A 13,297-nucleotide genomic window follows, 5' to 3' on the forward strand; every position below is an offset into this window, starting at 1 on the left:
ACATGATGTTCCTCATATAAAATGGCAACAACTCAAAAGAGTATTGGAGAGAGTTTGAGGATCTGTCAAATGGTTGGTGGCTATGGCAAGGTGCAGATCTGTGGCTATAGAGGGATGAGTGTTATTCTGATACATTTGCTGATTCAATGCTTCCATGTTTAAGAGGTCGACTATGAATCTGATTTGCATTGCTTACAGTTCACTAAAAAAAAAAAACAACTGGAGCTGTTAATGCTGCACGTGTACAACCTTGCACTGCCCTTCCTTCCATCCAAGGGGCAGGTTCACATAGCCTTTGGACTGTGTGAATCTGCCCCTTGTCGTCCCAATGGATGCTAGTTCCAGAGTCTGGAAAAAACTGTCTTTTTTGTGAAACAACTTGAATAACAATCTCCTAGCCAGAATTAACAGCAGCCATGTTGACTTGGGGATTCTGGGAGCTGTAGATTCTATGACTGATACTTTCAAAATGTGACTTTTTCAAATTCTGCTTGTATAGTAGTTGCCTTCAAGTTGTTGCTGACTTATGGTGACCCTAAGGCAAATCTGTCAACGGGTTTCCTGAGGCAAAGAGTGTGTGGGCTTTCATGACCAAGGGAGGATTCAAACCCAGCTCTCCAGAGTTGTAATTCCATCCTCAAACAGTTATATCATACTGGCTCCTTTGTTTAGCTGTAAAGAGGTAGATTTTTATCTAGTCTGATTCCAGTAGAATTCTATTGAATAGAAGCATGTATATTAAAACAGTGTATTGCAATAAATCTTCCATGCTAGGAGATTATTCAAGTTTCCCAGGAACTATTCCTCAGTGCATTCTAACAAATAACCTAAATCCAGCTTTAAACAAGACGCTCTGATGAAACATGTCCCCCCAAGGTGTATCTGGAGGAATAATTGCAAACTGCACACTACAAAACATAATGTAGAATTCCTTGGAGTTTGTGCCACTGTCAAGTAGTGAAATTCTACATGGGAAAGGACTACCTGTAGATTATAATGTGCCAATTAACAGGTTTTCAAGAGATAAATCACAGTGAAGACAATACGGTAGATATTTCTGCTATCAACTTATTTCTGTGCATAGGCATTGTTTTGTTTGTCACATGTGACTACCATGGGTATCTGTTTATTTCCTTTTTATTACAATTAGTGTTGAAAAGCATCATTGGCATACATGTTAAGATATCCCAAATACAGAAGACACTGTTTTAAAAACTTTAAAACATTAACAAATTATTAAAGCATAGTATGTTTTAGTTAATTGAATTGTTTTCAGTTGTGTGATCTGTTTTAATGTGTTTTGTAAGCCACATGGAAATCTTCGATATAGGGTATGGTGTAAACTGTGTGCCATACTTGGCACACAGACCCAACATGACCAACTGTGCGTACAGGCAGGAGTTGGTGGTGACTGCCCTGGGAATCTGGAAGTTGTAGTTCACCCTTATCCAGAGAGCTCTAAACCCAGACAACAATGGATCTGGACCAAACTTGGCACACAGACCCAATATGGCCAACTATGCATACAGGCAGGAGTTGGGGATAATTGCTCTGAGAATCTGGGAGTAAATAATAAAATGAATGCATATCACATCATAGAGTAAGATGAACAGAAAAACTTGAGGGTTTCTAACCTGAGTACAGGCAGTTTCTAAGTTATGAATGAGGCTGGTTCCATAGGTTTGTTCTTCAGTTGAATTTGTATGTACATCAGAACACGTACAGTTTTAAAGTGTAACTCCAAAAAGAAAATGCAGGCATGGATAACATAAGAAAGGGTTAACACCCCTATGGTGTTTGTTTTTCTGTCTGTGCCCCTGTTCACCACACTTTCTGTCTCTGTGATAATTGGATTTTGAAAAAATGTTACTTGTGGAATCAAGGATTGGTGACAAAGCTTCAGTGGAGATACCTTTTTCCCATGGAAACTCTTTCAGAAATGAATTTCCCTTCCGAGGGGTAGATCCAATTTGTAAGTTGGATGTTTGTAACACAGGGACTGCCGAGTTACATTACATTCAAAGGGTTGGCATTAGAAGTAATGAAGGGGACACTATATTAAATGATGGATAGTAGCATTTGGTAATAAAGCCACCTCAAAACAGGTGAATGCTGTACAATAATGGGAATTGATTAAAGTAATAACTGATGAAAGAGATTCTGGAAGCAAAAAACCAACTTTCTGGCCTTCTGCAGTGGAAAAATGGGTGAATCTGGGCAAGGGCAAATTGTTTTTTATTCTTTGCTGTAGACTTAATAGAGAGAGAGAGAGGAGAAAGGCTGTCCAGATGGATGCCGTGATCAAGGAATAAACAGTATAAGGAAGTACCGGCTAATTATGACCTTTCAGAGCTCTTGTTACTGTTCCTCTCCAAAAGCTACCAATATGTTTCCCTTCTGAAGTTATTTTAGTCTGTTTAAATTATGGCCATGGCTTTAAATTTTAAGTTGCTGTAACTGTCCACATGTTTTTACTTGTATGCAGTCCTGGGACAAAACGTGGGATATAAATATTTACACTACAATTACTTTCTGTTAATACAATTTTATTTTTAATTAACAAATAAGCAAGAGGAGAGCATTCTCTGAGGGCCAGAAGGCAAGTTTTGCAGTCCTGACTATAAGTCACCACAACTCACTTTCAAATGCTTTTTGTTTGTTTTTTCCTTTACTTTTTCAACATGGGGAAAAGTATTATTTAGGCCAAAATGGATCTCCTGGAATCTATTCAATTGCCCTTCCTGTTTCACCAATTATCAGTGCTTGGGGATTGGGGCTCCTATTACATCAAAAGAATTTACCTATGTGTTGACTTATAATTGAAACTAACAAACAGAATTTGTGGTATAATGTAAAATAAACCACGTGTAGTTTATGTTTGATCAGCCCGTGCACTGCTTTGCCAGAGAAAGAAAATATGCCAGGCAGATGATCAATAAGAACAAGAAGTTTACTCTTCGTAATTCAGAACAACATATTTACAATTATATGATCAGTTGCATTGACTCACATAATGTCCTTTTATGAGATATTTAAAATGGTCTTTCTTTGTCCATGTAGAGAATCTTTTTCCAATAGCTCATGAAGCAAGAACACACTTCAAACAATGTCTCTCTCTGCTTCCTTGCAAACTCTTGCATAGCTTAAACCTAAATAAAAATGTAATAGTATCCAAAAGTCCCAGGCTCAGCCAGCTCCCCGGGCATGGCCCGACCAATCAGCTTCATGCATCTTATTTTACAGTTGACACACATACACACTAACTGATTTCTTACATGCTTCAACAGAATTCAGTTACTTATATCTGCCTAGGCACCTACCAGTTGTAGGTGCATCACTTTTTTAAAAACCACTGTTGTATGGAACATGTTTATTTAATTGTTGCTAAGTTTCCATATGCCTAGTTTTCAAAAACTCTTTCACATCCCAAACTGCAATACAGTGGGCCTTTGGTATGTACTGGGGTTTGGCTCCAGGACCCACTGTGGATACCAAAATTTGGGAATGCTCAAGTCCTATTATCTACACTAGCATAGTAATATGATACCCCTTGTGTAAAATGGTAAAAAAATCAAGATTTCTTTTTAAAACATTTTTTTGGTAATATTTTCAAGCCATGGATGGTGGAATCTGTGGATGCAGAATCTGTAGATATGCAGCGCCAACTGTAGGGCATAAACTGAACCTTGGTTCAGTATAACATGATGTTTCAAATAAGACTGTTGTTAAGCATGTTAATAAGACTTTTGTGCAATTCCACTAAAATTATACACTGCTATTGCCACTACAACTATGTTAATGTATTTTACAATGTATTCATTGTTGGATTGGGCTAGTTTTCTTGAGTTTTAGCCCTTTTAGAGGAAGGATGGATTCTGGCTCAATTGGGAGGCTATGGCCTTTAGCAGAGTTTGCAGAGAAATGTGCTGAATCTCTTGTATATCTTTCTGAGACTAACCCCAGTAAATGCAAGGTTACATAGACAAAAATTTAATATTTTCCCCTAACTACTTTGTGTGATTCCACATCATCTTTCACTTCTTCAGGTTGCCAAGTCCTAGAAAGAGATGTGGAGTAAAAAAAAATTTCCACGAAAAAATTCCAAAAGAAAATTTGGAAATTTTTCTGATGCTGTATTTTTCCACAAATGTCTGTTGAACAACACTCAGTCACGCTAAAGTTAAATATAGAATATGAACTTCAAGTTTTTCTTCTAAGGAAGCAAGCATTGACAAGCAGAAGTGCTCAGAAGAATGCTCTGCAAAGCTAGTCTCCTTTTGGCAAAATCTCTTGCCTATTAATCAGTCAGAAGTAGAAGTAGTTAAGATAAAATGTGATAGGTTGTCTGTGCCAACAGACACATACATTTCTCATTTGGTGAAACAGAGGCTGAGATCCTGCATGGGAGACATTATTACAATGACATCGCTGTGAGAAATATTTACTATCTATATTAAGCAGAATGCAACATAGTGAGTGAAATATGGGCTTGTGATAGAACACAGGAGAAGATGCTCAGGGTGGTCTTAGAAGGTTAAACAAAAAGGAAGTATTACATTAATTGTTTCAGGAAATCCATATTGGGATAGGAAAGGAGACAGGCAAAAGAAGAATACATAGATGTCAGTAGAAAAGCTTGTTGGGTTGACTCTCATGTGTGCATGTAAGCCAGGCAACCTCAAACTGCAGCCCTCCAAAAGTTTGGGCCTTTATCTCCCAGAAGCTCTTGCCAGCTTGTTCAATAGTCAGGAATTCTGGGATTTGGAGCCCCAACCAGCTGGAGGGCAGCAGTTTGAGGTTGCCTGATGTAAGCCATCCTGAGGTGGGAGCTGTTGAAAATAGCAACCTTCTACAAGCTTCCTACATTAGCTATTTGTTATGTATATAATTCAGATTGCTTACTGTATTGTATATGTGTGTATTGGTATATAGTTTTCCTTAACTCTATGTTATCGGTGGGGCTGCAGACCATGTGATCAGATCTGGGACTATTTAGGACTCTGACTTCATTTTAGAAAGGCAGAAGCCATTGGACTTTCAATGTAGAGACTTCAGTAGAAACAGTACAGTTTAGAAGTTAGTTGAAACAGACTATAGAGACTGCATTAGACTCTCAGAACAGAGAGGTGCTTTGGACTTTGGACTGTTGGTGCTAAGAAAGATGGCCTGTGTTATCTGCACAGAGAAACTACTTCAAATTCTATCTGTAACTGGTCTAATAAGCCATGTACCTGTATGCTGAATACATGAAGTTTGTGAGTACTTTTGAAGAAGTCTGCTTGTTTTTGTCTCTTGAGAGCATGATTTAAAGGCAAGATATTTTATAGGAGAGTAGATGTTTTTTGGGCAACTGAAACTCTGCTGTATGTATGTATGTTTCTTGCACTGGCATATCTTTGTTTCTAACAGTTCAAAGAGATATCTAGGTAAATCAGTTTAACAGGTGAGAAACCTAATTGCCTTGCATGAATGCTAGTGGGTGTTTAACACTAAGTAAAATGTTGACTCAAGCAAGTTTTTAACTCTTCTCAAGAAGATTCCTGATTTTTCAAAATGGTAATGAATGCCATTTTCCCAAAAGTTTGTGGCATCATTTCCCCAAAAGGTTATGATTTCTAACAAGGTCATGCCTTTCCAATTACCATAATTTCTACAAAAGACTATGGAGATTTCCATTTTTCAAAAGAAGCTTCAAGGATGCTCCCATCCCTGACAAAGTACTAAGTAACTAAGTAACTTTTGGAAGAAAGAGGATGCAACTTCTGTGGGCAAAAAGGAAACAAAAGAGTAGGCATGCTTTCCACTAACCACTTTCCAAAGTATTCATACCGTTTTGCTTCCAATAATACTTGTAGTCCAGTTCCTGATCTGACTTCTTAAACTCCACCTTGAAGTCCTGTAGTGCTGACAATTGTGCACCGAAATATGATGCATCCTCCCAGTGCACCACAATGCAATGAAAAGGAGCATGTACCACTTGTCCCACCATGGCTCACTGTTCAATTTCAATGTTCAATTTACCAGCACCACATAAATCCTTCAGATGGTGTGGCATTCTGGCTTTTAAGATGGAATTTAGGGGGATTTTCAGTCATATCAATGGAACCATGGATGCTCAATGTGAACATCATAAATAGTGAATAGAATGCCATCCGGAATGTTCTTAATCAGATATTTCTCAGCTTGAAGTGGAACTGCTGAGTGTACTGCAGAGACTCAGTGAATAAAAGTGAGGATAGTGCTACTTGGAATGTGTGTTCCTGCATGCCTGGGGTTTGGACTGGATGGCCCTTGGGGCAACTCTTCTAATTCTATTATTCTGTGCTGTCAGCACCAGCTTCTGCCAAGCTAGCAGTTCAAAAACATGCAAATATGAGTAGATCAATAGGTACCACTCTGGCAGGAAGGTAATGGTACTCCATGCAGTCATGCTGCCCACATAACTTAGATGTCATCTATGGAAAACACTGGTTCTTTGGCTTAGAAATGGAGATGAGCGCCACCACCCCAGAGTTAGACACGACTAGCCTTAATGTCAAGGGGAAACCTTTACCTTTACTACGTTATATTTACAAAAAGAAAGGTCATCCTTAATAGCACTGTTCTTGCAGGTGTATGTAAGTATTTAAACAGGATGAAAATGTATGCTATTCTTTTTATATTTAAATATACAGACAGTACCCAAGTTATGAACAAGATAGGATCTGTAGGTTTGTTCTCAAGTTGAATTTGTAAGTCAGAACAGGAACATTTTTGAAGTGTAATCTCAGCTTCGAATAAAAACCCCTGTGGTGTTTTTGGGGGGTTTTTTTTGGGGGGGGGTATTTGTTAATTTGTTTGTTTTTTGGCTGTCTGTGCCCCTGTTCAGAAGATTTCATCTCACTTTCCTCCCTTTGATACTTGGATTTTGAAAAAAATGTGGCTTTTTGTGGAAACAAGGATTGGGGATAACGCTTCAGCTGAGACACCTTTTCCCCATGATAACTCTTCCAGGACTGAATTTCCCTATCACTGAGAATCATAGAATCATAAAATAATAGAGTTGGAAGAGACCACATAGGCCATCTAGTCCAACCCCCTGCCATGCAGGGAAAAGCACAAAGTATCCCTGACAGATGGCCATCCAGCCACTGTTTAAACGTTTCCAAGGAAGGAGCTTCCACCACACTTCGAGGCAGTTGTTTCATCTCCATGTATAACTATGAGTCATTTGTAAGTCAGATGTTTATAACTCTGGGATTGCCTGTACTCATTTTATTCCTGAAATGCTTTAAATGGATTTGAATATAACGTTTAAACCAAACATGCTAAATCAGGTAACATTATTTAGTACACTGGAAAATGTTGTCGAAAATTTCCATATTTTTTTCTGGAAAGCCCATATCTTTGGTCCTAAGAGAAAATCAAATAGAGAAAGAGCTCAGCAAAGCTGTGATTGTCCATGTTGGAAGGATTAAACAAAGGAGCGCTGAATCTCTATGTGGCCATAGATAATTGGGAAGTTCGAATATCACACGGACTAGTTGCCTGGCAAAATTGATTATCGATGACCACACACTTCAACCTATGTTTAAGCAAATGGAGAAAGCTTGAGAGACAACATGAAAGAGAAAGAGGCAAGCAGGAAAACCTAATACTGCCTCAAGTCCTCTTTGACCTAATAGCAAATAGAAGAGGGATGTGTGAACAGAACATTTGATGGGGAAAGTATTTTCCAATAATTACTGGCCTCTAGCTGTTACTCATAAACAAGTCCCTCAGATTTCAGTACAGCGTACTATTTAGAAATAGAGTTTAGTAAGAACAGTTACTAAAATAAGTACCATACCTATTAATCTAATGAGATTTACTTCTGGGTAATGTGGATTTTGTTACACTGTTGGTATATGAAGCACTTTAAATACATTGAGTCATTCTAGGTGTTTGAGTTTTTGTTTTAACCTGCTCTTAAAATAAATAGCCGGAATAGTTTTATACTAGAAAGATAAAAATGAGAAAACAACTAAAACTCATAATACTCTATCCCCAAATGTTGAACTATCTAAAGGTTATGATCATCGGCTGACCTAAAATCAAAACAAAGTAAAGACTTGGGAAAATTAGCTGTCTTTGCCTGCCAGCAACTTGACTTCCAAGTAGGCACAAGGTGAGTCTCCCTGTGGAGAGCATATCACAGTCAGGCTGCCATCATCCAGAAGGCCTTTTACTTGGTAATTATCTGAGCCATTCAAGGTAGTAGAAGTATTTGAAGGGGAAATCAGCTTCAGCTCTTAGCTAAACACAGGTGCAGACAGGCAATATTTTAGATGTCCTTGTCCCAAGTTATAAAACAGGGTTGGGCAATTTATGGTCCACAGGCTACATACAACTTCATGGCTATTTCTGCACATTGGGGGGAAGAGATATGAACTACTATTGCTGGAATTGAATTGCTGTAGCACAGTGGCAAAACATATCAAAAGCAGGTGCTAAAATAAAAAGTTCAGGCAGTAGAAGTTTGGTTTTAGAGTGAGGATATAGTACTCGTGGAGGCAGAAATCTCATAGAAAAAATAGGTTCTGAATTCTGTTGGATATGTGTAACCTAGAGTTATGTATTTGTGGTTGTTTCGTATTTCCAACCCTAAAAAATGCCTAGAGCAGACACACCTTTTAGATATGCATAATTTTGTGACATAGTAATTCAATTTTACTAGCAAACTGGAGGTTAAACCAACCCTTTATAGGAGATATTCTTTATTTATTTATTTATTTACCCTATTTATACCCCACTTTTCTCTACCCTAAAGGGGACTCATTGCAGCTTACATATAGGCAATTATTCAATGCCTTAAAACACATACCATTCCAATAACATTAAAATTAGAATTAGAATTAAATTAACATTAACATATATTAAGCATTTAAAACATTCAATTCCATATTAAAATCAGACCATCCATAATTGTAGTCCAAGTCGTTCCATAGTCATTGCACATATTCCAAATCTGTTATTGCACTGCACTACGGATATGGACACATGAACATATTGTAATAACAAATCTCGTGAAAAACTTCCATTTGTATTTTTAAAAATATATGATTTATTGCTTCTTTCACATAGATTTAGAAGTTTCTAGTTATGTTCATGCAACACACCTATACACTGTAGCCAATGCATTAAAGTTCTGTGACACAGAGTTTTGAAAGCTCTACCCTAGAGACTGTGGAAGTTTGCCAATCTCAATTTATCAGATCGGTTCTTCCCCTGTTGGTTGGGAAACAGCTGGCTGATGGTCCCATCCATCTCAAGTACAAGTGTTTTCTGATTAGAGGAAATTGCGAAAGGGGTCCTATTTCTGCTTATCACACAAGAGGTGGCTTATAGCATGCCTCAATCAACAGGGTAACAGATCCCCATTGAGCGCAGTGACTGCTGCCTGAGAAGTGGGAATTGGATGAGTTGGGATGGGAGCCACTGCATAGCACTGTAACTACAATATTATGTACTCATTTGTCACCACCACCATCCCAGGCTTCCAGACCGATATAGATTGCTACATCACACAAAAAGAGCAGGTCGACATGTTTCCTGAAACAATTTGTGCCTGTAAAACAGTCAGGTCAAGTAAGTGTTGCTTGAGTAAAAAAGATTTAAACTTTCTAGAGTCCACTTGAAGGCTTCTTCCAAAAGGCATCCATGGATGACTTCCTCCCACCAGCCTCCACTTTTCATATGACTTTCGTTTTGGTTGCTAGCCATATAGGTCTATACTTTTTAACATGCCGGAGATAACTGTTGGGGGCAGGTTTATCTGTTCTCAGGCATGTAGCCGGGGGAGGGGGGGGGGCTTGAGGGGCTTCAGCCCCCCCCTCCCCCCCCCGAAATCCTCATGGTGGTTTGCGAAAAGGCCTTACTGGTGCATTATTTAAACTGTTATGTTTATTCATATCATGATCTGATCACCATGCTCAATATATCCCATATGCATGGGGGTATTGGGGTAACGATACAAAAGCTTTGCTAGGGTAGACCCTCTTTCACTCAGACTCAGCCCCCCCCCCCCCCGAAAAAACTCAGCCCCCCCCCCCCCCCCCGAAACGAAATCCTGGCTACGGGCCTGTCTGTTCTCCTCTGTTCTCTCTTTTTGTGGCTGCTGTTGTACCTTGCATGTTGTAGGGAGATATACACGCCTGCAGCAGAAGCAGCAAAAGTAGAATTCCACACTTTTACAGCTCCAGCTTTGCTTATTGCATTGTTTATTCCAGTTCCAGCAGTATAACTTGAAATGGATCATCTATGTTTCTCTATTCTTCCTTTGCCATCCTTTCAATGATCTGTAGTATTCTGCGAAATTAACCAGAAACTTTACAGCTGGACAAGATCAGGGAAGAAAAGAGGGACTGCATGGATATAAAAAGCATTTGTTAAAAAGGAGCAGCAGAGTGGCTTTGCTGGCAGAAATGTCATCAATTGAGATACCTAAAGAATCGTGCTCTTCAAAACCTCCAAAAAGTGCAGTTCTAGATGTCTTCTCTTGGGAACACAAGTGGACAAATGTCAGTGTGCTGGAAGAATCAAAGACCACTAGTGTTGAAGTAGTGATCCTCTGTGATCAACTTCGCTGGACTGGCTATGTTGTCCAAATGCCCGATCACCGTCTCTCAAAGCAGTTACTGTACTCCCAACACAAGGAAAGAAAATAGACTGCTGGTGGACATTAAAAGAGATTTAAAGCTGGTCATAAAGCTAACCTTAAAGACTGTGGTATAGACACCAAGAACTGGGAAGCCCTTGGGTGTTCTAACTGGAGGTCAGCTGTGACCAACAGTGCTGTGGAATTCAAAGAATAGAGGGAGAAAGGAAGAAACATGTCAAGAGGAAGGTGCATTAAGCCAGCCTTTGTTGGGACAGCCTTCCATCTGGAAATCAATGTCCTCATTGCGAAAGAAAATGTGGATCAAAAATAGGTCTCTACTGTCACCTATGGACTTACCACCAAGATCCTACACTTGGAGGGCAATCATATTTGGCCACGGGCGATAGCCTATTATGTTGTTGTTGTTGATGATGATGATGAGATGCCTAATCTTTGTGCGCCTGCTATAGTGTCTAAATGTGGACTCTGGTAATAAAAAATTGAGGTTTTTTCTGCTTGGCCCATACCACCAAACTGTACAGCCTTGGCAGTGAGAATTACAGCCTATTCTCTGGTTTGGAATAAGAGAAAGTTGGCCCTCAAATCCATTAAATTTCCCCCTTTGTATTTTAAAACTCAAAACCCAGCTTGACTCTGCATTACTCATACTCATAAAAGTAATAAGGAGGAGGGATGTTCTTCTTCCCATTTTCCAGAGCATACCAATGACAGCAAGAGAAAAGATATAACCAGATTCAGCTGATGTGTTCATAGCACTGAGGTCATTTGGACTAAAGTTTTGGTGCAGTGTAGTGTTTACTGAACCCTATACACATAATCTTTTAGTCCTCATTCTGCCTAGCATTCTCCCCTTAAGGATGCTTAGCTTTCAATTAATATAGTTGTGTGTGCATTTTTTTTACATTTTTTTCTTTCTCTTTCCTCATTCCAAAGATAAAAACAAAAAGAAGCATGAATAACCACTAATGAATGTGGCCCATAGATTATCTTGCTAATGGAAAGTGTATTTCCCTGACAATTAGAGTGCCATGTTTAAAAGCACATTGTGAGGATGCTTTGGAAGGAAAAAGCAAAAATAGCTGCTTCGACACCACATATTGCAAATTGCTGTTACTTTCAAAAATAACTTCATTGCATGCTAATACACCACCACCACTTTCACCTGGAGGCAAAGAATATGTAATTACTGGAAGATCTGCTTAAAATAGAATGCTGTTTTATACAGATTTCAGAAAGATAAAGATGCTTTGGAAACACATGTTGAATTTGGGATATCTGTGTTTGGCATAATCAAGATCTGGGAATGGTGCGATGGTGCCCTCAGAGCTGAACTTTAGGGCAAAAATGTGGGACTCCATTCATCAGAATTAACATACTGTTGCTTCATAATGGACTTTTCCTGACAAGGCTTCCCCTCATTGTGTTCCTTTGCAGCTGGGGGAGTGTCACCTCGTCCACTGTGGAACACAACAGTGGATTTGACTGTTAGTGAGACATGCCGCATTATCATAGGATGCCTACGCACTACACCACTGGAGAAATTATATTGTTTCAGAGGTATTGCACCACCTAACCAAGGCAGTGATATCTCCAGCCCATCCCCTGTTCAGATACTAGCCAATGCCTTAAATCAAGAAATAGTTTTCTGAGATACTTGCAGGAACATCTTAGCAAGTTAGAGTCCAAAAGTGGCAGACTAAAACCTGGAACCTCAAGCCATGGCTGATACCGAAAAGGAGACTCCCCCCTGGACACACAGAAGACTGGGAGACTTGGAAGGCACTGAACACCATGAGATGCAGAGCCAACCTTAAGAAATTGGGCCACAAAGTGGAGTTCACAACATGCGAGTGTGGAGAAGAACAAATCAAAGACCACCTATTACAATGCAACGTGAGCCCTGCCACCTGTACAATGGAGGACCTTCTTGGAGCGACACCAGAGGCATTCCAAGTGGCCAGCAACTGGTCAAAGGACATTTAATATAATGGCAAGTTTTTAAAAACTGTGTTTTTTAAATACATTATAACTGTACCCTCGGTTTGCTTCTGATATGATAAATAAAAACCTCATCCATATATATATATATATATATATATATATATATATATATATATATATATTTATAGCTGAGCAGGGATCCAAACCCAGGGATTCAAACTATTGCACCACACTGGTTCACCTCGAAAGCTTTACAAAAAAATCAGTAAAAAAAATAATAATCCAGCATTCTCTCTAAAACACTTTGTTAAAAAACCTTTAGTTTGAAAAGCTTGTTGGAATGTAAAGAGGATTCCTTTAGGACTTCGATGGAAAGTTGATTCAAACACAATGAGGGAAGATTCAAACACAATAAGGGAAGTAAAGGTTTTTTCTCCACTCCTAAGGTGACTATTTTGTGAATAAGAATAACACTTAAAGCGATACACTGCTGCTTGTAAAGGCTATCAGTTTTATGTTTCAGATAATTATTGTATATGTGTTTGTTTCCCAATTTTCTTGTATTGCACAACACAACAGTTATTTCCTGATTAAGGACAAAAGAGATTCCAAATTAAACAAATTCTTGATGTTCTCCACTGAAGCACCTGCTTCTAGATATTAAGTGTGTGAAGATTGCGTCATTTCCCTGTCTCCCTCAGATGCTTTATTGTTAGT

General features: G+C 38.9%; 1 protein-coding gene across 3 annotated transcripts in view; it reads left to right on the forward strand.

Annotated features, from left to right (window-relative positions):
* The window catches only part of PDE9A (phosphodiesterase 9A), a 107,208-nt gene that overhangs the window by 46,341 nt on the left and 47,570 nt on the right, over positions 1-13,297 (forward strand). The window lies entirely within an intron of this gene.

Source organism: Anolis sagrei, chromosome 3 (assembly GCF_037176765.1).
Source record: "Anolis sagrei isolate rAnoSag1 chromosome 3, rAnoSag1.mat, whole genome shotgun sequence".
NCBI classification, from domain to species: Eukaryota; Metazoa; Chordata; class Lepidosauria; order Squamata; family Dactyloidae; genus Anolis; species Anolis sagrei.